Here is a 25,117-nt window from a genome sequence, read left to right as displayed (position 1 = left end):
TTGACCGTGGCTGGATGTCAGGGGCCCATCAAGCTGGTCTACTACTCCCTTTCTCAGCAGGTGAAGAAAATAAGATGGAAAAAAGCCTTTATGGGTCAAGATAAAAGAAGCTTAAAAAAGCAAAAGTAAAGATCATGCACATGGAAGCAAAAGAAAACAAAAGATTTTATTTTCTACTTCTTCCAAGGAGTCAATGCCAAATCACTTCTTGGGAAGTATAGGGCTTCAGCACACTCATTGGTTGCTCTGGAAGCAAACAACATAAATAGGAAATCCACCCTTCATCCTGTACTTCCCCCTCTCCCACTTTTATCTTACCTGTTATTGCTGAGCTCACATCATACAGTATGGAATATCTCTTTGGTGAGTTTGTGTCACCTGTCCTGACTGTGCAACTTCCAAAGATCCAGCCCACCAGAGTGTAGGACTTGGAGAATGTTAGAATGACAGAGTGCATGCTGTAACTGCATTGTTCAGCCTAGTCAAAACACTGGTGTGTTACCAACACCTTTATACCTACCATTACGAAGCACAGTGCTCCAACAGATGCTGTGGGGAAAATGAACTTCATCTCAACCAGACCCAACACTGTGTCATCTGCAAACTTGCTGATGATGAACTCCAGTGCACTGTGAATTTCATTAAGAAAGATGCTGAACAGTACAATCCCAATACAGACTCCTGACATCCATGACTTACTACTGATCTTCGTGGAACATTGAGCTGTTGACTGCAGCTCTTTGTGTTCAGACATTCAGTGCAGTGCATCCTTTTCCCATCCAAAAGTGCATCCTTTTCCAGTAAACCCATATCATTACAATTTAGCAGCAAGAATGTTGTGGGGGACTGTGTGAAAGGCCTTATGGAAATCAAAACAAATTGCATTGGTTGCTTTTCTCCTCCTTATCCAGTACAGTTGTGACACTGTAGAAGGCCATCACATTAATCAGGCACAATTTGCCCTTAGTAAAGCTATGCTGGCTGGCTGTAAGATCTTCCTGTCTTCCACGTGGCTTGACATAAATGCCAGGAGAATCTGTTCCATGACCTTACCAAACTTGAGGTAAGACTGATTAGTAGCCTTTAGCTAACATTCACTTTAAGACTTCATCTGTTGGTTTGGTCTCTAATTTTCACTCATATGCTCTAGACATGTATAGGCCTCTTTTAAAGCAAGAGTTTGTGGGGGGGGTTTCATATAGTATCCTCAATCTTTTTTTTTTACATAGAAGGAAACCTCCTCACCTTTCCTTCCTTGCCCCTCATGAACAGAGAGGTCAACCACTGCCACTTGTCCATCATGGATTGCAGCACTCCAAATCATATAATTCAACACACCAAGTCTCAGTGATAGAGATCAAATAATAGCTTTCCAGATCCAAAGGTGTCTTCTAGTTCCTCCTGTTCGCTAACCATTCTACATGCATTCATGTAGAAATGTTTCTGTTGTAAAGTTAATTGTATCAAATTTTTAGCCTAACTTTTTGGTAGGGTTTGGGAGCATGTCTCACTACCCAGTAAGCACCTTTGTCCACCCTGTTGCTTGTGAGTATACAGTTGTCACAGCTTTGCACATCAGTCCCCAAATTCATTAGTTTAAAGAACAATTCATTAAGTCAATCAATCTGCAATAATAAATAAATAATGTTCATTTAATACTATGTATCCTGTATGTATTCAAGTAATAGAAAGGTTATTAATGAAAATGATCTGAAATTTTTAGCAGTTAATCATATCACCCATCAAATTCCACAGATGATTTTTCTGTCATGTTTCTTCTTATAAGAACCATATTTTAGTGTGTACATAGCTATAGGGATTACATTTTTTAAAATTAGAAGATTTCTCTGTCTTGAGTATATACTGATCTTTCTATGTTAAATTAACCAATTTATGAATTAAGCATTAAAAGAACAGAACCAGACTTGAAAAAATCTAGCTATGCACTTGGCAGTGTCAGCTGAGCAGTGTAGTTTCATGTGTCAACTTAAAGGCCTCAGCATTTTAACCCAAATCTTCCAGTGGTCTTTCACTTCAGTTACCTATTTGACTGAAAATTTGTTTCCTATTGCTACTTCAACTCCTATATCCATGGAAAACCAAGATGACATAAATTGTAGAACAGACTTAAAACCATGCATGTAAAAATGTTTAAAGTAAGTATAAACTACCTTTGGCAATTCAAATATGAACATGCCAAAATTCTGAGCTGGAGATTTGTGGCTGTTGAACATTGTTTATTCTGAGGACACCCTGGAAGACTGTTTAATCACCATTGCAGATTACTATCTCAGTTGTGATTCTTCTTCATTCTTTCCCTTTCCATCCTTCTAGACTCAGGTCTTCCCATGTGTTTTAATTGCTAGATGGTTTATTGACAGCCTGAGGCATAAGTCTTGTTCTATGCTACTTTGTTAGAGCAAGTACTTGGTAATCTTTCATTAATTTTTCTAAACCTCTCACAGGAGTTTGCTTTGCTTTCAAAACCCAGGACCATTTGCACATTCACCTGACTGAGCCATCCCTTGACTTTTTCCCAAATACATCTCTAAGCCTAGGATTCCACACCTTCAACAGAGGATGCACTTGTGACATTTTGAAATGTATTGGAACTCTGCAGGTCATCTAAAAGAAGGTAAAAGGACAAAAACCCCACTCGGTTCCAAAACTAAGACAAACCCATTTCCAAGATTTGTATTAGACTTCTAGCATTATCTGTGACCCTGACCCATTCAAAAAGAACTTAGAACCTTTCATCTGAATCTATTAGTGTTTCTGGCTCCACAGCAGCAGTGAAATGGTGGACCTAGAAAAAGCAGATCTAGAAGAGTCAGGTCACAGGATTGACTATCAATGGGATTTCAGAAATCCTTAACATCTGCATGTCCGTAGTTTATATGTGAATTGCCCAGAATGATCTTTTTGCCACTTTCATGGAAGTAGCTGGTAAGGTGTAGTGGTCAAGCCACTTAAAAAGATCACTGTCAAAAGTATTGGCAAAAAAAGCAAATTTTAATACAAATTTATGAAAATGCAACTTTAACAAAGTTTGATGACAAAGTTCACTCAATTGCTTACTACATAGTTGAAGCATACAGAGAAAGATCAGAATCAATTTGGAATGAATTACACATAGATAGGGGATACAAAACATTACAGGTATAAAGGATACAGGTAGGAAAGATATGGTTGCAAGAGGTTTAGCAGCACTTAATCACTGAATGGTTTAATATTTATGAAGTGATTCAATAGAATTAGCTGCCATTTTAACAGTGACTTTATTATAGATTCAAAACATTCATACCATAATCAAATCCTCCGCATACATACAGGCAAAGAGATGTATACATTTCTATCTATGCATATAAAGTTCCCTATCAAAAATTCCCTCACATCAAATCCTGTAGTGTTTCTCAACAGGCATGGGTTGCACCTTGAGAAATATGTGTGTGCATGGAGGTGGATATTAGTCTAGGTTTTGTCATCAGTGAAAGTCATCAGTGAAAGTCTTCTTAGTACTGAAAACTTGAGCACCGGTGACCTCTGAGTGGTACCCAAGATGGCATCACATCAGAGGGATGTGCTGGTTCAGTCTGCTACAGTCCAGAAGTGCTCAAAGGGTCTTACTTAGGACTATTGTTTATAGGGTTATGAGATGCTTGGCTCTAGTCATCAGTAAGTGTCCGTTCTGGCCATAACCCAAATAGGCTAAAAAGGGTATCTCCTTATTCCTTGCTCCACAACTTGGTCAGGCAGCTAATATTTCTGTTGCAGTCAGAATTGTTCCCACTCTTACCTTGCAGGAACTTCAGGTATGATCAAGGATCCTTCACTACCCAACTGGTATGGTAAAGGGGTGCTTCATTGCTCAGCTGGTTTTGCTGAGGCTTAGCAGGAGCCTTTGAAATCCTAGGGCAGGATAGAGGAGGATGGGGTGGAGGTTGATCACCATATAAGGGATTATGACTGGTCATATATTTTACAGAAGTTCACAGTGTTGATGAGTTTTCTTGTTTTCTTCTTCATTTGTTCCTTAATCAAAAGATCTGGAGACAATGGCATGGCCATGTGAGTGGTGACTTTCTCCTCTTTTAACATCAGCAATTTTTTTCTTTTTCCTTTTCCTGTTAGAAAGCTGTCTGAAAAGAAAGTACTTCTCCCCTTCCAGAGCTTTCCTCCTACTGAAGCAATTTCTTCTTCACCACATACTTGCTCACTAATCAGAACAGTGAAATTCAGCCCATTTTTCTTCCTGGACAATACAGCCACAAGATTAAGGAAGTATGCACAGACACAGATGCAGTGTTTCTATAAAATAATAATGCAACAATAATCAGGTAGGAAATTTTTAATGAACAGACTAACCAAACAAAATGGCTTATTTTTTTTTACTACAGTCCCCACACACATCAGTAGACAAAAAGTACAAATACTAATTTACAATTATATTGAAGGCAGACAAAGATTAAAAGTACTGAAGTTTTAGGTTATCTTCCGTTTTATCTAAACTCCTAATGTCAGAAACAGGGAAGAATATTCAGAGCAAATGTGGACTGTCTTGAAGAGTTAAAAAGGTGGGAAAAGACATGGAAAAACTAAGTCAATAAAACATTTCAGAAATGCCAGATTCTTTTTCTACGCAACACAATAAGCAATGTTTATTTGGAATCATCTGTGCAATGTGACACAAATGCAGTGCAACCTGACACAAGTGCAAAGACCTATCCAAGCCTCGTGGCACAGAACTCTCCGTAACTGCCTTTCACTTGCCCTTAGCCTTTCACTTTGTATCTCCTGCCTCTCCAAGACCTGCTTAATATTTCTTCCCATACAAAGATTTTAGTCCTTGAAGTTGTAAATGTAGGGATTTATGGAGATGACCATCCTAATATGCAGATAAGTCTGTTTTTCTGCTTTTTCAGTAATACAAAGTATTCAACAGGTAAAGGGTAACCTTGTCAGGAAAATACAGTTCATATGGCATGGACTGTTGGCAACTAGAAGTACAGTCAACCCCATGCTCTGTAGCTGCTGTGGGAGTTCCTGAAGGACACTTGGCCTACTTGAGGTTTCATGAGACCAGAGTGCTATGCTCCATGCTCAAATTCATCAGCCAGGCTATCAAGGGGTAGTTGAGATTGCCAGTCATGCCCAGAAATGTGGTTGTGCTACCAACTTTACACAGTAATGCTACTGACAAGTGCTAGGACCACACTCTCTGGCAAGCCACTTTTACCAGATAACAGGAATGATGAAATTCCTGTGGTATATTTCACAGTGGCTTACAAGACATGAAAGAGAAGCTGCTTTCCCTTTCTCTTTCTTTTTGACGAAGAACTCAGATATGCAAGATGGGGTACACGCAACAGATAAGCATATACATGCTATGAGCAATCCTGCTGCCTGACACAATGTCTTGATAGCTAGGCATCTGTATCTAACCCCCAGGTGGCATTGATCACACACAATAGCTCAGGCTGGGCATTCCTCCCGGTGTGCTGTCAGTTTGCCTTACTGAACTGTGAGGTAAGGTAGTGGGCATTTGAAGGTTGCTGACTACTACTTTATTCTCCATACTCAGAAGACTAATACTGGTTGGCTAATCTGAAATATGGGTAAGTTCATGAACCCAGGATCATATCTAATGCTGAATGGGAGTCAGTGGTTCAACATTTACAGCTATGACTCTGCTTAGTAGCAGAACTGTAAATGCAGTTATCTGTTTGTTTACTTTCTACACAGAAAGATTGAATAGCAAACATTCTAAAATATGAAATAAGTAGCATAAATATACTAGAAGTAATGATTCTTATTCTCTGTAACAGTAGAGGTCAGTCAAAAAATGAACTATTGTAAACTATTTTCTCTGTGAGAGTTATTTGGTTTACTTTTACATTATCCAGGAATTACTGAGTACAATACTTACAAATGGAACCAAAACATATGAAGTGGAAATAGTTTTTAAAAGGAGGAAGATGCTGAGACAAATTTAATGCAGAGCTGTGGCTAGAGTGATACTCAAGAAAACACACACCTATGGTACAGGAATTTCCAGCTCTAAGGTTTTGTGTTCTGTTTTATTCTACAACTTAGTGCCATGGACTAACATGAATTTTGAATGTATGGTTAGGTTAAAACTATTCCCTCTCCTCCTAAATTGCATTTGTAATCTGTTTGTACAGTGGACTTTGTGTCTAGTTTGAAATAATGAGTCTGTCTTTCAAATATTATTGAACAGAGTATGCCGAAGCTTTTAGTGTTCGAGGCATTTTTAATGGCTCTCTTTCTATGTCAATTAAGGTGAGTGATCTAAACTGAAATCTGGAATAGACCAAATTCACGTCTCTGTGTTCCAGAGACATACTCTTCACTTCTTTGCTAGCTGTTCAAAAGGCAAACCTCTTAGCCTAAACAGCTTGAATTTTCTCTGTACTCTTAATTGGCATCTTCAGGGATGGTTAAATGTGGGCCTGTTCAATCTTCTGTCTATTCAATAAGACCTTTGAAATTATATTTGCTTTCTCTAGCAATGGAGCCTATCACAGGTACTACCTTCCAGCATAGTTTCAACTTACTACTTTATAGTAGCATGACCATTTCCAGTATTTGATTCAGACAACAAAATTATCTATTAGAGGGGACGTGCATTATGAAATAGCACATCAATTTAATGCCCCAGAAAACTTAGATTTCACAGTACCATGCCCTCAAAACAAACTAAAGCCTACATTTGCAGAGGTAAAAGCTTGTCAATGCTTCAGCTGCTGCAGAAAACTGCTGAGCATGTGGGAATTGAGTCCATATATAAATATTACATACTCCCAAATTCTGTGTAAACATCAGAAAGAATGTGAGTTAAATTAACAAAATCAAGGAGTTTCATGTTAAGGAAGACATGCCCTAGATTAAATTGCTACAAACAGGACAGTCATTTAAAGACAATTTTAGCTATGTGTTTTCAAGAATTTGGTTCTGTTTTGATTTTTTTTAGTCTGTCAGATCCTTCATGGTACTTAAACATAGTTTAAAGTATTTAATTTCCTTGGTGGTTTCCTTGAAGTAAATCTTTCATGGAAGTCTCTACAAGTGTTGTATTATTTATCTGAAGCAAGTCTCCCAGACTGGTCTTTTGGATGCATATGCAACTAGGCATACTTCTTAAACAAGACCTTTATTAAATCATAATTCATTTTGATTCTGCTTTGTTCACTTTTGAGTAAATTATAATGTATTTAAAAAAAAAAACACAAAAAAAACCCCAAACAACAAGATCTGTACCATTGGTAAAAAGATATGTATCAGGTATTTTCATGACATACAGAGTTAGATGCTTGAAGAAAAATATCAGGTTTTAGCCATAAAGAACATAGTGGCTTAGATAGTAATTTCATGGTTGTTTTATGAAGAGTATATATTTGAAATTCACTGGTTTCAACTATGCCAGGATGATTTCCCTAAAATATTGTTGTAATCAGATCTTACTATAGCATGAATTACTATTTAGGTGGTTTACATTTATGAAAATTTATGGCCATTTTTGCACATAACTGCAGCCTGTTTTTTGGTAACTAGAAGACTCATTAACTAAAGACATAGCAAATATGTCATTAAACTCACACATACACATCGTATTCCACAGTTGACCAAAATATCCATTTATTACACCTTTTTACATTTTAGAGGAGTAGCCTGTCCTAGTTCTCTGAATAGACTTGAATTCTTTTCTTTACACAAAATTACATTTGACATTTAAAGTATAACTTCCCATGGGAAATGAACTTCACATTTCAGCAGTCTGAGGAGACAGTATAAAATAAATATGATTAACACTTTAGGGAAATATGCAATCATATAGAGCATTTGTTTCTCAGATAGTCCTGAAAACATTCTAATTAGCTACGTTGTTTTCCTGTAGGGCTTATTCCTGATTACACAGTGGCACAAATATCTTTCCGGATTAAGTATTTGCTGTAAGAAGTAACTCCAGGAATCAGAATGAGTCATATTATTTGAATCTGAAATCTTGCATTTCGTTTGTCTTTCTTCCCCCCTCCCCCTCTTCCCCCCCCCCCCCCTTATGTGTTTTCTATTACTTTCCTCTTTGAGCACCTAAGGATTCTCTCTCATAATTTATTACTAAAGACCATAATATATTAAAAAAGCAAGAAACTAATATTGAAACATTAATTCTGAAAACTTTTTTACTTTTTTTAATGTTCACTAAGGTAAACATAGCATTGGCATTAGAGGGATATTAATACTTAAAAATAAATATTTGAAACAGCATGACAAATGATATCACATTGTCAAGGCTGGAATTCCAAAGATCATCATCACAGATCTTCCCCAGCTGGTGTTTACTGATTATAGTGTGATGGTAGTGGCATCCCTTCATTTCCTGCACAGGTACAGCAAAATCCTGAGATGAGTAAGACAGAGGTTCCAGGGAGGTCTCCTCACAAAACAGAAAGCCAAGATTCATGAGTCTTGAGTAAATGTCAGCTGTGGGAGAGCTTGGGCAATAGTAATAATAGACATTTCTGTTCTTCAATGCCATTTTTCTCATTCTTTTTAGTATGTCCTTTTCTTAGTTGCCTGGTTCCTCTCTCTACTGCTTCTTATTCCATTCCACTCATCTGTGTACATCTTACATCCAGATCTCTCCACCAGAACTACTCAAGCCACCATCTTTCTTTCCTAACAACTTTCAGTCCTAATTTCACTTGATTTCCATCACTGTCTCACCCCTCTCAGGTCTATCTTTCATTTCACTACTTCATCACCCATGGAGCCTGGGTACTAGATAAGAGACATAAACTGCTTTAGTGAGGCAACTGTTCTGCATTTCATACTGATACTCACAATCCTACAGGCATAGACTGCAAATGGTATATTTGAGAAATTTGATTGCTGAGCTCTTTAAGTCTTTTCTGATGATGGATCAAGATAGATCTCTCAGATCCTTACAATTAACCTAACTTGCTAAATGTTCCTTAAGAATAGTCAAAGAGATGTCCTTAACATCAAGACATTCCCACAACAGTCTTTGACTCTTTCACTGAGAGACAGGCAAGATATAATGAACAGCAGTGGTTTTGCTTTTTTCTGTCTTCTTTAAAACAAATTAGGAAGAATGTTTATTTGCAATGTGCTTTACAAAACTTTCCATCAATGACAGGGAATCCTGAGCTCCAAATAATCAAAAGTTTGCATAAGTTTATTAAGGGTCTGATAAAACAATCCAGCAATGGGAATCCTTACATAGTTGTAGGCTAAAGCTCTTAAGATTCAGGATTCTTACATGCGTGGGACAATGTATAAAGATGAAGATATCTACAAGCTTTCTATTTTTTATATACAGATACAACAATGCGAGAAGGAAGAGTATAAATCAAGGACAGAAATCTCACTATAAGTAACTTCTCAAAAAGCTGAAAACACCATTTTTTTAAGGATAGGAATCAGACAAAGCTACATTGGAGTTTCTTTTCCTCAGGGCATTTATTTTCATTACCATAAAAGTGTATGCCATGGATATAGTCTAACCTGGAAGACTGTGTCTTGACCAATCAGACACTCTGAAAAATGTAAGAGTATGAGATCAAGTCCTTTCTCTTGAAGAGCTACCATACTTCAACAGCTTTATTTTGCTTTGGGTACATTGCTTGGTTTAACGTCCTCACGAGGACATTATAGAAAGAAGACAGAAATCTTTAGAGCCATGTAAAGATTAAAAAGTTTGTAGTTATAAGCTTGCTTAAACTTACAAGGTTTTTCACCTTGGTCTACTTCTTCCTGAGTGTAGCTGGTAAAATTATAATTCCTTACAAAGTTTTAGACCACTGACAAAGAAAAATCTATTGCCATTAATTGCACAATTATTATTAATGGAGGCAGTTAAATGCCACTCTGAAACCTGATCCTGTCAGACCTCAGAAGCTGAGCAGATACAGGGAGACCTCCTGGGAATACCGGGGGCTGTAGGTTCTAGTCCTGAGGACTTCACTGTCACCATCCAAGCTCGCTTGGCCATGGCAGATGAACCTCAGGAGTTAAAAGGTGGGGCCAGTTCTGCGCACGCTGTGCCTCACCTAAAAAATCCACTGCGCAGGCTGGAAGGGCACACCCACGTGGGGAGAGCCCTGCCCAAATCTTCATTCACGAAGCCTTGCCATGATTATTAATGATTGTGATATTGTGATAAGGCTCTTGCTGCAAATAGAATCACATTTAATCAGCAAGTCAGTGTACAAAAGTTCAACTGTATGTCATGGCCTTTATACTACAGGTGTTCTGAATCATAGCCACCATAGTATGAAATTCATATGCATTTATTTGTGTCGTTTCCAAGATGTGAAAAGAAAAACGAGCAAAACTGATCACAACATTTTTAAATAACATATCAGCTATGTAAAAATAAATGTTTACAGTTTCAAACTGATATTAAAGCTTTTTAATGCCACTTTAGAAAAGGACTGTAACATGATGGATCACCTTTACTAAAGGGCATGGATAAAAGATGAAATAAAGATGAGATTCACCAGAAAATAGCTTTTATGACCTCATCTGGCTTCTTTCTTTCCCTACAGAGCTGTATTTCCATACTGTCCAGGATCATTGTTATAACAAATTGACCAACTAGAGAAATCTTAAATGTAAAAATACAGAGGGACTCCTGCTCTTTCTGTGTGAGGTGCACATCATTTGTTTTCCTTACTCTACAATACAAATACTTTAAAGAGAAATTGTGGAGGTAGACACATAACTACATGGGACACAATGTACCTCAAAATCTCAATTTTCTTACATCATTTACTATATAAAAGCATGGTGCTGTAGTGATTCATAGTCCCCTTTTAATAAGCAGTAGAGTTAAATAAGCAAGTAAATCTTTGCAAGCTTTGAACTCAAGCAAATGCAAACCACTCTTATGTTAACATAGATATTAAAATAGAATTTTTACATTAAAATAACATTTTTCCTGTCTTTTTAATAAATACGTTGCATTATATTTTATAAGATGTGGTGAAGAGAAAGGGGAAAGACACAATGAAAATCAGGAAAAGAGCAGAGTATTCTGCCATTCATCTAACACATAACAGCTGTGATTTTGCCCCTTTTTAATGTACTGTCAAGAGATCTTTTAACTTTATATTTATATTATTAATAGCATGAAAGAAGAATTCTTATGATTTTTTTCTATCTGTATCATTAATGTTTCATGGTATAGCAAACTTTTAAAGCTGGGAAACTCTGGTTTTGATTGTGCACTACTGTTGTAGTGCCAGACACCAAATACCACACTGTTGCTCACTCACTCCCCCACCAGCGGGATCAGACAGAGAAAGAGAATGGTAAAAGCTAGAAAACTCATGAGCTGAGACAAAGACAGTTGACAGGGAAAGCAAAAGACATACACAAGCAAAGAAAAAAAGAATTCATTCACTGCTTCCCATGGGAAGGCAAGTATTCGACCATCTCAAGTACAGCAAGGACCTACCATGTATAATGGTTACTTGGGAAGACAAATGTAATCCCTCCAAATTTCTCCCCTTCCTCCCCTGTCCCCCCTCTTTACATACTGCATGTGGTGTCATATGGTCTGGAATATCAGTTTGGTCAGTTGAGGTCACCTGTTCTGGTTGTGTCTCCTCCCAACTTCTCATGCACCCCCAGCCTCTTCAACAGCATGGCAGTACAAAAAGCATAAAAGGCCTTTGCTTTGTGCAAGTTCTGCTCAGTAATAATAGAAATATCTGTATTATCACCACTGTGCTCAGCACTGTGCTGGTTTAAAGGGAAACCAGCAGAAGATATGAACCCAACACAAAAGAGATTATAAGTCAGAGTTACAATTTAATAACAATATTACAATAAATACAATGGCACAAAGAGAAATTGGTTTTAACCCACAAAACTCAGACACGTAACCCAGCACCCTGGGGCACAAAAGCAATGTTGTTTGTTAGCCCCTGTGATGAGACCCACATGGTTCCCCCGAGTCGAAAGCTGAAAGGAAGTGAAGAACCTGTTAGTGCAGATGACGGTTGCAGTCTGATGAAGAGTTATGGTCACACTCTGGTCAAGATGGTGGTCTCCTCCTGTCAAGGTTCTGGTCCTTCTCTGATCCAACTAGTGGTCCCCTAAATCCCAAATTCCCCAAAATTATATCCCCTCAGATGCATGTGGGACCGCCCAGTGCACTCCACCTCAGGGCAGGGAGTTCCACAATGGGCGATCCAGCTCTGTGAGTTATGGGACATTTTTGGAATTATTGATCACCCATTAGCAGACATGACTCCTCAGGCTGGGTGTGGAGGTGCTAATGACTTTCTGGAAGGGAGTTATCACAGCTGTTATCTCACAGGCCTCTTTAACACCCAGCTTACAGCCTGAGGGGTCAGGTGTGTCCCTGGCAGCTGCTGCAAATGGTCCATTGTTACCAGTTCATGGGAAATGAATAGAGGGTGTAGAATACATAGCTTTGGCCACACCCACACAGTGACAAACTGGTCCCACCTGCTGAACTGGAACAAGCACAATTGCGAAACTCAGTCCTATACTAGAGACTGTCAAAATTAACTCTATGACAGCCAAAACCAGCTCAACTACCAAAAGGAGATGCTTGAATCCTGTCCTTACCTACAAGATTGTACAGAGAGTTACATTTATCATCTGGTATTTGTTTTAAATATTTACTGTTTGCCTTATTTTTTTTAACTGCCTGAAGAAATGCTAGTTGTGGTACAGCATATCAGCATTGCTCAACTCTTCTAATTAGGCACTCTACATAGTTAATTTTATTAGCAGGGAAGGACATAAGCTCCCACCTTCCTCTTCCTCCTCAATATATCTATTTTTTTCAAACAGCAAGATTGTTCTGCATGTGTGCTAGAGGGTCTCCAAAATATGGTGTTTATTGTACATGGATGCTGATACCTCCTGATTATTTGCTTCTTGTAAGAGGAGTGTGGTTTGGGAGCTAGTTGCACAAAGAGAAATAAAATCAAGCAACCTGTTCTTAGCTGTCCTTTTTTTAGACACGTTCAGGAAAATCAAGGAAATAGATAGATTGCTCTGGCAGTGGCATCTGACAGCCAAACATACATTTTCTGGGAACTGGAAAAAGATTTACATGTGCACATCTGCTGTATAATGCATGATCAATAAGTCCAGTATGACAAGAGATGAACTGAAATGACCCAAGCATAAGCAGGGACCAGAAGCAATTCACCTACTTCTCATTAGTCCTTAACTCCTTTAGGACTTGGTGGGGATGATGGGAGTAGGTGCAGGGACAGTGCTGGTGGAAGGAATCTTCAGACAGAGAGACCCAGTGGAATAAATTGCATTTGCAAGCTGCATATCACCTGGGATGGCAGTAGAAGAATATTCTATGGCAGTAAATAAACTTTTTTGCAAAGTACACTATGCAGCTTCTCATGTAGGATTTCGAAGGTCATGTACTGCTATTCATCACTGTTAAAATCCCATCTCAGGACAATCTATGTTGTAGTTTCTGTCATGTGACAGAAGTAGCAGCAAAATATGCTGCCATAAGACATGGTTTAGCAACATAACAAAAATTTGTCCCTTGCTCACCAGCACACTGTGGAAGCACCCACCCGACCAGGCATTTATACATAAGTTGCCTTGGCGTTACACTCACCACGTTACTGTTCAGGGGTGACTGAAAGAAGGGTTATGGAACCAGTACAAAAGTGAACAGCAAAGAGTGGGCTGGAAAAATAATCCACTGTGCCTATTGCAGTGAAAGTGTGAACTAACATAAGGAGAGGAAGCTGCCAGCTTCCACAGCTATGTCTTTCCCCTCCCTGCAATTTAAAATAAATTTGTTCATGCTTGCTAATCTGCTAAAACTATAAATGCCAATAGATTATAGACTGCATAATGAAAAAAACAAAAGGGTTTGTCTACTCCAGTAAAACTGGAAGGAAGGCTTGTGGTATTTATACAAAGAAGCATATTATAAAAATTAATGAGCTGATCAGATGCTCTTGGTTTTCTCATCAAGATACTGGAAACTGCGCTATTTCTGTGGCACTTAATAGTCACATTGGGTCACTTTCTCAGCAAACTTCACACATCTTTCTTTTCATGATCTGTAGGGAAAAAAAAGGGTGATAAATATGGGAAGTGACTGGCTGGCCGGCTGGCCAAATACAGGCAGGGTTTAATCACGTACATTTCATTTATCTTTGTTATAAATTTAATTGATTGATATTGTACTAAGCCTTGAATAGGTACTTTTACAGTAAAACATGAAAATGCTCGTTTGTAACACTTACAGCACATCCCTACATATTAAGCATATGAGAAAGATACAACTAGATTAAAAAAGAAACACAAATTATTTCTTTAATCCTAATTATTTTCTACTTGTCAGCCATCTTATCAGCAGGTGTTCTGATCTAGTACTGGCTATGCCCTATAATGAGTTGGTTGTGTAGTTCCATGTAGCAGGTCATATTGTTCTTGTTGGTAGTTTTCCAAGGACAGTTTGAATATTCTCTTTTACATGTTAGAATCTTATAAAATTTTATTTCCTGAAAATTCGTCACTAAACATGCATTTTTATGAAGCCCAATGAGGTTTATTTTTTAACATATTAAAAACGAAGCAATACAGACAAAAATTTAGTGTGGATATTTTATTTCATAGTGAAGAAACCATATACCTAAGGTCAATTTTCAGCTAGGTTGAGTTTTGCTTATTTGTTGGGGCTTGCTGACTTTTCACATGCTGTTTTAATTGCAAAAGAAGTTTGTTATGATTGACAAATAAGTGTGTTTCTGTACATACGTATTTACAAGGCACAGCTTTGAGTCAAATGTGAAAACTTAGGTTATGAGAAAGGCAAGGAAGGAACCTGCCACCCTAACTGAATTCTTAACAACAATAACAAAAAAACCCAACAAATTCCAAACAAACAAACAAAGAAACAAAACCAAAAATATATTTTCAACAAAACACTTTCAGGTACGACTGAAATCAAAGACATTTGACCACATGAAAGCATGGGCAGAAGAGTCAGTAACACAAACTTTGAGTTATTTCCATTAGGTTATATTTTTCTAGCCTTTTCAATTCTCTCCTCATTTTGCGAACACAGTGCAAAAGTGAAAGATACAAGAAAACAGGTAGACGGTAAATATTTTTTAAAATCCAACTTATTTTCTATGGAAATTCTGACAATTTACAACTCTGTCATAAGAAATTTCTGCATTAATGCAATTAAATATCCTAACAGTATTTGCAAGTAAAACTACACTTACATAAACACACAATATTATCATCTAACAAATCAAAGTAAATTCAAACTAAAAAGTTACAATATTTTCAGATTTTTAGGAAACCATACCCATAGTCTAAGAGAGATATTATTTTAAAGATTAATAAAAATACATCAAGAGATCAGTCATAGTAGAGGCAATTAAGACCACGGCTGCAAAGACACCTACTGGGTTTGATATGTGTATAGCTATCAAGTCATGGAGTGGAAGGGGCAGCGCATATGAGATGTGCATGTGTAGTGAGATGCATCTCCAGATGCCAGTTTGGGCATCCTTTTTGTCATCAAACCTTTTGAGATGCCTGTTTTTAAATCATATCAGTGTCTCTGTATTCTTCAACTTCAAAAAAAACCTTTATGTTCTGTATACCTCAGTAAAGTACCTAGTTCCAAAAGAAATTAGTATGAGTCTTTATTTAGAAGCAAAAGGAAAATTTTCTATTTTACATAATCTGTAGCTTGCTTAATTTCCTATGAGGATCTACATTCTACCTAATCTGAGTGGTATACCGTATCTATATCCTTTGGATTCTCCCACCAAAACATCTGTGAGCATATGGTTTATCTTCAAATATCTCCTGCATATGATCCTTTGCCAAATGTGGAGCATTTAGCTGTTTAAAATATCAACATAGCTGATAGCATTTAATTCAATAGCTGAGCTTTGTATTTCCATAATGAAAACTTATTTTTCTGGTTAATAAAATATAATTTCAGAGTTATCCTTACAGAATTCTTCACTACGTGTGTTACTATTTTCATGTGTTAAACTGACAACTCTAGAATCCTTATATTATCTTCAGTTATATTTAAGAAATATTGTATTATAATCGATTGCATTATTAAAATAGTTCAAGAACAAAAATTTTTTAAAAAGACACGCAAAAAAAAATAAAAGCAAAACCACCAAAATCAAACCAAAACAACCAACTAACCATACAAAACAATGTTGAACTAGTGCAAAATAATTTCATGTGCCTAGAAAGATTTTGATAGTAATCCAAACTGAATAAATTCTAGGGAATATTGCTAAGAATTTTAAAGGTAAAATATTGTCTGAAGTAGTTTTTAGACAACCATTTAAGCTGATTTAACATTTTACCAAGTGACAAGTTCACTATGTTTTCTCTTCTGCTGTTACAGATATGCTTTATGCACTTGATTGTTTTTTTAAATCTTATACATGTTTTTAGCTTTAAGCCCATGACCAGTATTAATTGGATGGAATTCTTGCAGAGTTCAGAACTTACTGTGATTTTTTTTTTTATCAGATTTCCTGTTTATGAATAAAACATGTTCTGCAGCTACCCCTGTGCTACCATATTTCTCTTTGAGGAATTTCATGCAAGCCGTTTTTGGGAACTGAGATCTCATATCAAGTTTTTACTCACTTCTTGGTGTTTGTGTCATACACAGGACAAGAAAATTCTCTGTAAAAAGAAAGGTTCTGCTCTCTCTGGGGAAACCATACCTATGTAAATGTACGTGAACTCATACAGAACTAGTAAACTGTTCTTCTGAACATAATTTTGATGCATTGCTTCTGCAGTGGCTTCCAGTCAGCATTCTAAGCTCTTTTGTCTTTACACAGTTTATCTCAATGAGCATTTTTTTAATATTGCTGCAGACTTGATACTGCAACTAAGGAAACTATAATTGCATATCTATTTTCTATGTTGCAGGTGTTTGCAGAGGCCAGGTAGTTATGTACAGATGCCATGCATCATTTACATTATTCCAGCATCTTGGGTTCTGATTTTGTGATTGTCTTCACTTGGAAAGGTTACCAGAAACTGCAAATTGTGATGTTATGTTCATTCAGAAGGGTTAAATTACACAAATTACTTAAATGTAGTCATCCCCTTTCACTGCTATGGCAAATATTCTTAACTATGAGTTGACTAAATCTTCTGAAATTTCTCAAATGGAAATATAGCAGCACAGAATGAGCTAGAGAACATGTTTTACTCATACACAGTTGACCAAATATTGTACAACAGTGAATTTCTGACTCTTCAGGCCATAAGCAGAAGCTGATAAATCCTGCAGCTGAAAGGAAAATTGGCATATTCTAAAACTAGAAGTAATTAAAAAAAACCCAAACAACAAAACAACAACAACAACAAAAAAACCCCAAAAAACCACAAAAACCAAAAACACCAAACACCCAATAAACCAAGCAACCAAACCCCCCCCTCCCCAACATTTTTTAAAAATATTTTTCTGTCAACAGGATGATTTCAAAATTTAAGAGAACTAGGTTTACAAAAAAATATGCAGATATTTATTGATTCTGATAATGCTTTGACACACACTTGTGTTTACTCACATATACTGGTGTGGAGGCTTTGAATTGAAATGAACATTTACAAAATCAAGGTCCATATTAAAGCATTAACATTTCATTAAGTTTTCTAATACTCAAGAAATGGACCAGGTTGAGAAAAAGTAATGTGTCTTCCCTCTCAGTGCCCTCCAGGTTGGCTCAGGATGGGCATTCCACAGGTAAAAATATATGAGTCCCTGTCTCTGGAAAGGATTACCTAAGGTTGAGGGAACACAGTTGAAGTACTCAAAATATCCAGGTACTGTTGCCAGGGCCTGTGCAAATTTTCCTCCTCTTTTCTCACCATATGCTCTATCTTGATAAATTAGATATAAGCCATTTAAAGCCTTTTTTCAGGTACGCCAGGGTACTCTTTATGTTGTTGCAATATGATGAAAACACATATGGATGAAGAGAAATTGCAGTTTTTCATGGGCTGAAAATTGTGGGACAGAGTAGAAAACAATTCTTAAAAGTGAACCTCACCACACAAGACATATAGGACTTCATATATACTTTCATTAAGTTGTCTAGGTAAGCAGAAACTAAGACCATCAAAGAAAACTTTCCAAAATATCTTTGCTAAATACACAATGGCTTACAAATCTTATCTGAAGATGTGCTTTACTAAGAAGTCACGAGTGTGTATTGTTGTGTGAGTGTTGCTGTGAGCCACCCAGTGTCCACCACTGCAGGCTCAGCTCAGATTCAATATGTAGAGACTTATACTTTTGTCTATGATATGCAGCCAAAAAGATACATTGCTATTTGTCCAGCTACTTCTAGTGTCCACGCTGTATGGTTGAATGAAGAGAATGTGCTCTAGAATGATTAATATATGGATTTGTAGAGAAAAAAAGTAAAATGAAGCAGATAAATTCATACTCAAACATCTAAACATGTATGCAACTGTTCTTTTTTCATCAGTTATTTAAAAGGTTTGTTAACATTTATGAATGATCTTGATGCCTTGAGAGATTGCAGAAAACTGGACTCCGAGCCAGGTTAGTGTGGGATAAAATAAAAAGGCAGATTCTTTAATGTCCAGGCCTAGGGCCTTCAGGAATACATGATGATGCGCTTGCCCAAACCCTGATTTCCATGGTTTTTATAATGATCTCCATACAATCCCCAGTTCACATATCCCTTTGGTCCAGCCCCATCCTGCCCCCAGCACACCCCATCAGGAATTGAGTCTGGGGGAGAGTGGGACTCTCTCTTCATCATCCTTCTCTTCCTCATAGCACACAGGGATACTTGGAACTCATCCAGTGTTCTGGCTTTGAGGTTGGTGGCCTATGTTTATGCCTCATGGAGCAGGCTTTAAGATATTGTTCAGCCTTCTGCCTTGAAAAAAGTCTAAACTATTAATGGAATTTCAGGCATTGATATGGGATAGGGGTTAGAATACATAAATATTGAACCTACAAGCTGTTATAAATATTAACTCACTAAAATCTGCATCTTACTACAGTTACAAGTACTTCTAAAATCTATAAAAATTAAAAAATAAAAAAACTCCTGAGACATAAATCTGGACACAGGATCTAAATGCACATTAGCAAGTTTGCTTATGATACCAAACTGGGATGTCCATTGGAGCACAGAGCAATGATTAATGGGATGAAATATAACAAGTACAAATGATGCACCCAGCCTGGAGTAATGCCAGGCACAAGACTAAACTGAGAGAAGAGTGGCTGGGCAGCAGCCATGCCAAAAGAGACCTGGAGGTATTGGTTGACATTAAGGTAAATGTGAGTCAGCACTGTGCCCTGTCAGTCAGAAGGGCAAACCATATCCTGGGGTGTAACAGGCAGGGTATCACGAGCTGGTCAAAAGAAATTGTTGTTCTATGGTATTTGGTACTGGTGTGGCTTTTTCTGGAGTGCTGGGTGCAGTTCTGGACCTTTCAGAAGGATGTGAAGGTCCTCAAATGTGTGTGGAGGAGAACAACAAAGCGGGTGGAATGACTGGAAGGAATGTCCTGTGAGGAACCACTATGGACTTTGGGCATGTGTAGTTGGGAGAAAAGGAGACTGAGGGGTGACTTCATTGCTCTCTGCAGCTTCCTGAGAAGGATAACTGGAGACAAGGGTGTTGATCTTCTCTCTCTGGGGTGCAGTGATAGCATGTATGAGAATGGTTCAAAGCTGTGCCAGTGCAGGTTCAGACTGGACAGTAGGAAGCATTTATTTACAGAAGGGGTTCTCAAACACTGGAACAGGCTTCCTAGAGAGGTGGTCAACACCTCAAACCTGTCAGTGGTATTTGAGGCATTTGAACACACCCTTTGTAATATACTTTCACTTTTGTTCAGCCTGAATTTGTCACACAGTTGGGCTAGATGATTGTTGTAGGTCCCTTACAAATGAAGTGTTCGATTCTATTCTTTTGTGTTCTGCTATATTCTATTCATCACATACAATATTTTAATATTGTTCATTATTGCTTCTTAAAAAAATCTACAGATTTCTGTTCCCTCTCTTCAAGAAATTTATGATTATCACCTTTGAATTAAACTTTTTCATGAGATGTACACATGTAGATGTGCATGTAGAGGATAAGTTTGTCCAAGAAACCTGAGTATAAAGAATATTCTCCTTGTATTATGTTACTGCTTAGCCTGTGTACCTTGCTTGTAAAGGAAAAGAACACACCTCTCATTGCAAGGAGAAAATGATCACACTGGAAGCCTTTGGAATGTTTTGAGTAAATTTTCTCTATTTTTGAATTCAAACAATAATCTGTAACTCCAATTTAAAATTCTTCATGTTCTTCTTTATTTCACATTGTCCTTGTTCATTGTACTACCTTTCCATACACTCTTGGTGATTCAATTCAGTCAGCTCTGAAAATGGTCTTGGAGAGACTCATAATCTGAGATGAAACTTGTTTTATTTACTTTATTCTTCTGCTTATTTATTTATGTGAAGTCAATGCAAGTTCTCAGCTCGTGTGTATTTGTGTGAGAATATAAGAGACCCACTATTTCTATTATTTTTTAGAAGTCTGTAGTGTGAAGGATAGTATGATTCAACTTCCACATTTTCAGTTATGCCATATGAGTGATAACTCTTTCAATATATATATAATTATTCACATTATTCATCTTCAGTCACTCACACATAATGTGTTGTTTATATATATATTCAGTGTCACTCCTGGAAACAAAAAAATGAGTGTAGCTGAAGCTGTCATTCTGCCATACTATAGATACACTGTAAATTCCTAAGTTACAAACCTCTCAAAATTTCATAATGATTCTCTCTATCCGAGCTTTTAGGTTGGTTGGTTTACTTAAACTGTTCAAAATTACAGTTATAATAAATACTGAATATTTGCAGGTCCTATCATTCAGTTTTAAATTTAATTTTTCTTTTTTCTTTTTTTCTTTTTTCCTTTTCTTTTTTCTTTTCTTTTCTTTTCTTTTCTTTTCTTTTTTTCTTTTCTTTTCTTTTCTTTTCTTTTCTTTTCTTTTCTTTTCTTTTCTTTTCTTTTCTTTTCTTTTCTTTTCTTTTCTTTTCTTTTCTTTTCTTTTCTTTTCTTTTCTTTTCTTTTTTCTTTCCTTTTTTCTTTTTTCTTTTTCCTTTTCCCCTTTTCCCCCTTTCCTTTTTTTCCTTTTCCTTTTCCTTTTCCTTTTCCTTTTCCTTTTCCTTTTCCCTTTCTTTTTGGTTTGGAATTACTTGCCGAAGCCAAATTTATTCCAAATGTATGAAGTCCAGAAATTATTTATAATAGTTTGCCCACATACTAGTTTGAAAGGATGAAACATCTTTAATCAACATATATCTCCTAAGAAGGTGCAAGGTTTTTTCTCTGATGTTCAGAGGTTACTGTATGTTCTTGACAACACCATTTGTCATTGTATGACTGTCTAAGTATTTGTTTAGATAGGTCATTCTGATTTAGCATCATTTAAGGGTAAGAGTGACAAACAGACTCGGTGTTTTAAAAGTGATCAATTTCACTACAGCAAGACCACTACAAAGACTAGGAAAACCTGAACACAGTCAATGATAACGAGTTAAAGAGAATTTATCTGTTCCTGCCTACATAAGTGTACCTATTTCTTATCTATCTCACACAAGCAATGTTTTCCACATCGTAATTTATCACAGTTCCTCCATACCAAACCATGCACACATTATATTGCAAAACCATGAAGAAACTGCAAAAAAAGAATTTGAGGGGAAGCAGCATGTAATTTGGAAATAACATATTCAGTACATCTTGTAAATATCCAAGGAATAAAATCTGGGCTCCCAAGAGCAGATCTTCCATTGAAACATTTACTGGAATATTATTTATTGAGATTACATTATAACAACATCAGAGATAATTTTGAAATTCTTAAAATTGAATTTATCCTCTGCAGCTTTTTAGACAGTAGACAATCTCTGAAAGTTCTCACAGAGGCATCCAAATCCTTTAATTGCCTACTTTCCAAATGCATTTGGCTTAACAAACTCTTTAGGATTTCTTAACACATCTTCCAAAGATTAAGCCCACTGTCTTTGCATATTCAATAATAAATTATTATTACTATCATGGTAAATTAGTGAACCAGACTGCCTGGATTTAAATCTGTGTTAATTAGCATAGTATAAGTATGCACAACACTGTAAATATTAAACTTTTCTCAGCATTATTGTAAGACATTTTTAACTGAATAAACTTGAAGAAAAAAGTCCAGAAAAGAGACAGAAACAATAGCAACCCTATAAAGATATCCGTACCAAAGGGACACAGAAGTTTATCAGTGCTCAGCGAATTTCAGAGGAAGTTATGCTAAAAACCCGCTTAGGCATTTTTAGAAATCCTGTGTAATCAAGAGGGAAAAATATAGCAATATGCCTGTGAGCAATATATTTTCAATATATTGCTCATAATGTTACATTTATATTCATTTATACAAAATATGAGTCTATGAATATCCAATGAAATTAAAAAGGAACTGTTGAAATTTCTGCGCATATGCATGTCAGGTCGATATATCATTATCCATCTAGGTTGATATATGTCAATATCTAATGCATCTACTTTGCACTTTGTAAATCCATATTTTTGTAATAAGACAAAGGTCTTGTTTAGAATTGGTTTTAAGATGTTTTTATAAAGAAGAAGATCTTCTTTAATTCAGTGGCTCACACATGCATTCCTATGCAATATTTAATTTTGTTCTCAGAGACAAAAGTTAACCTTTAACTTCATAGATTTACAACAAAACTTTAATTTAAAGATGTCTCTTAATTAATCACATCAGATTTTATATTTTTCGATTGAAATGCATTTTTTTTTCAATACCTGAGACTCAGAAAAAAGTCTTTAAGGATAATAGTTTTAAATTGCTGTGCTCACTCATATCTTTTTAATATCCACTTCCCATTCCTCATAGGTCTTACATCTCTATTTTGCAATAAAATTTAAAGAACTGGAAAAGCAGTTAAAAGTAGAACAAAATACAATTATATCAAATAAACATGAAGGACATACTATGTTGAGATTCATTGGCATTGCATTCATGTCAGACAGCTGAAGGGGCAAAATGACTAACTTTTTACAAGCACAAATGAGCAAAACATTGAATAGTACAGCATGCAGATAGCATCTTTATTTTGCCAAATCCTGTGAATTTACAGATATCTTAACGTGTTAACTTTTTCCAAAATAGTGAAACAGCTGTAGGTTCTCAAAATCGGGGATACCTTTGCAGCAAACAAAGGTTGTCTGAAATGAGTCTTAAAAGAGCATCTCTTCACTGTGTACTCAGTGTAGTTCTTAGCAGCTGTCATTGATCTCCTGAAAGACGGTATAAAGAACCCACTTCAATTCTACCAGATGTTAGTGATTTATACATTCCTCTTCAAATATTTTGCATATCCTGTAGTGCTGCAGAAAATTGCCCTGGTTGCTTCACCACTGGGAACAAGTAGGCAGTATGCTAAGAAAGGTATGTGACTTTCAAATCAACCTGAGTGTGATAAGATCTTGAATGTTTCTGGTTACTGCAGTTTGCTGACAAATGTCAGAATTCTGAAAAAACTGCAAGTTAATTGCTACTTCCTCTTAGGTATTAGAATGGGCCGTTAGAGTCCATCCTGATTTGGAGTAAGGAAAGAAAGCACTAACAAAGAAACATTTAGTGCAGCCAGATATTTGGTAATTGGAATCCAAAAGAAGGTCAACTAAGGAAAAGGTTTAGTTTAGAACTTGTATTACACATTCATTTTGATTTTCAATAAAATTTCACTTCCTCAGTGTATGCAAAGTACACTGTTCCTGAAGATTTAAGTGGATGCTCAAATTGCAACACTTAGTAGCTCTAGGATCAAGTTTTGTACCTAAAGGAATATTAGCCATGGATAAAGATTTTAAACAGGATTGTATTTATTCTGGTGAAAAATACAAATATGCAAACATCAAAATGTTTTGCCCATTAGAATGTTTGACAAAAAGGCTCACATAAAAAAAATTTAGATACTGAGGATTTATTTTTAAATTAAATACTCAATATTTTAGCTTTACATTTCTTTTCTCTTTCTAAGCCTTTATAAATGTTAGTGTTTGAAATAATTTTGTAGCAAATATTTCATATTATCCCAAATAATTCAGTTCTGATGTGTTTGTTGAGTTGGAGGATGAATTAAAATTCACCTTGCATTTGCTGAACTCTTCTTTTCTGGATTGTCAATGAACCAAGAAATCAGTTATTTGTTCAAGTCTGTAACTGTACTATGTATAATAACCTTCCTAAAATGTCTTCCACCCTAAAAAGGTCTCCCTGCTGAGCTTGCTTAATACTAAAAATGAAAACACTTGTAAAACCCAGAAAGACAAAGTTTTCACCAAGGTGAAGAAAAAAAAATCCTCAAGGTGCATCCTATGTTATTCTGACAAATGGAAAAGATTATTGACTCTGAATTTTTATTTACTCTGATCCCCAACCAGATGTGCAGGCTCACTGGAAGTTATAGACACCCTCTGCCTTTATTCATGTTGAAGGGAACAACAACATAAATTTAGTCCACACAATGCTGTTTTGCAAGTGTATCTGTTGCTCCCATTGTAAAGTTAAACTTTTCCCAGTTCACTTATTGAAGTATAGAACACATCTTTTTGTGATACCTGTGGAGAATACACACCAGGGAGATTCACCTTAGTTTAGGACAGTCAATTAGTAAAGGACTACTATAATTTTTTTTATATTCAGTTCAAATATTGTTTTATATTTACATAAATAAATATGTGCATTCTATACTGGTATTTTCAGAAGCTAGTTTTTCAGATGTAAGAGCACTCATAAAAATATGTAATATGGTAGAGTTAGGGCAGTGGCCAAAACACTGCTCCATTTTTAAAATCTCTGACAATATTCATAAAGCTTCAGTGTGATTTGAATATTAATACATTAGCTTTGATGACTTCTTACACATAAAAAACAAACAATATAAAATATCAAAGCCCAGCATATACAC

The sequence above is a fragment of the Pithys albifrons genome, chromosome Z (assembly GCF_047495875.1).
Source record: "Pithys albifrons albifrons isolate INPA30051 chromosome Z, PitAlb_v1, whole genome shotgun sequence".
In the NCBI taxonomy this organism is placed as follows: Eukaryota; Metazoa; Chordata; class Aves; order Passeriformes; family Thamnophilidae; genus Pithys; species Pithys albifrons.
Note: the sequence above shows the minus strand (reverse complement) of the source record.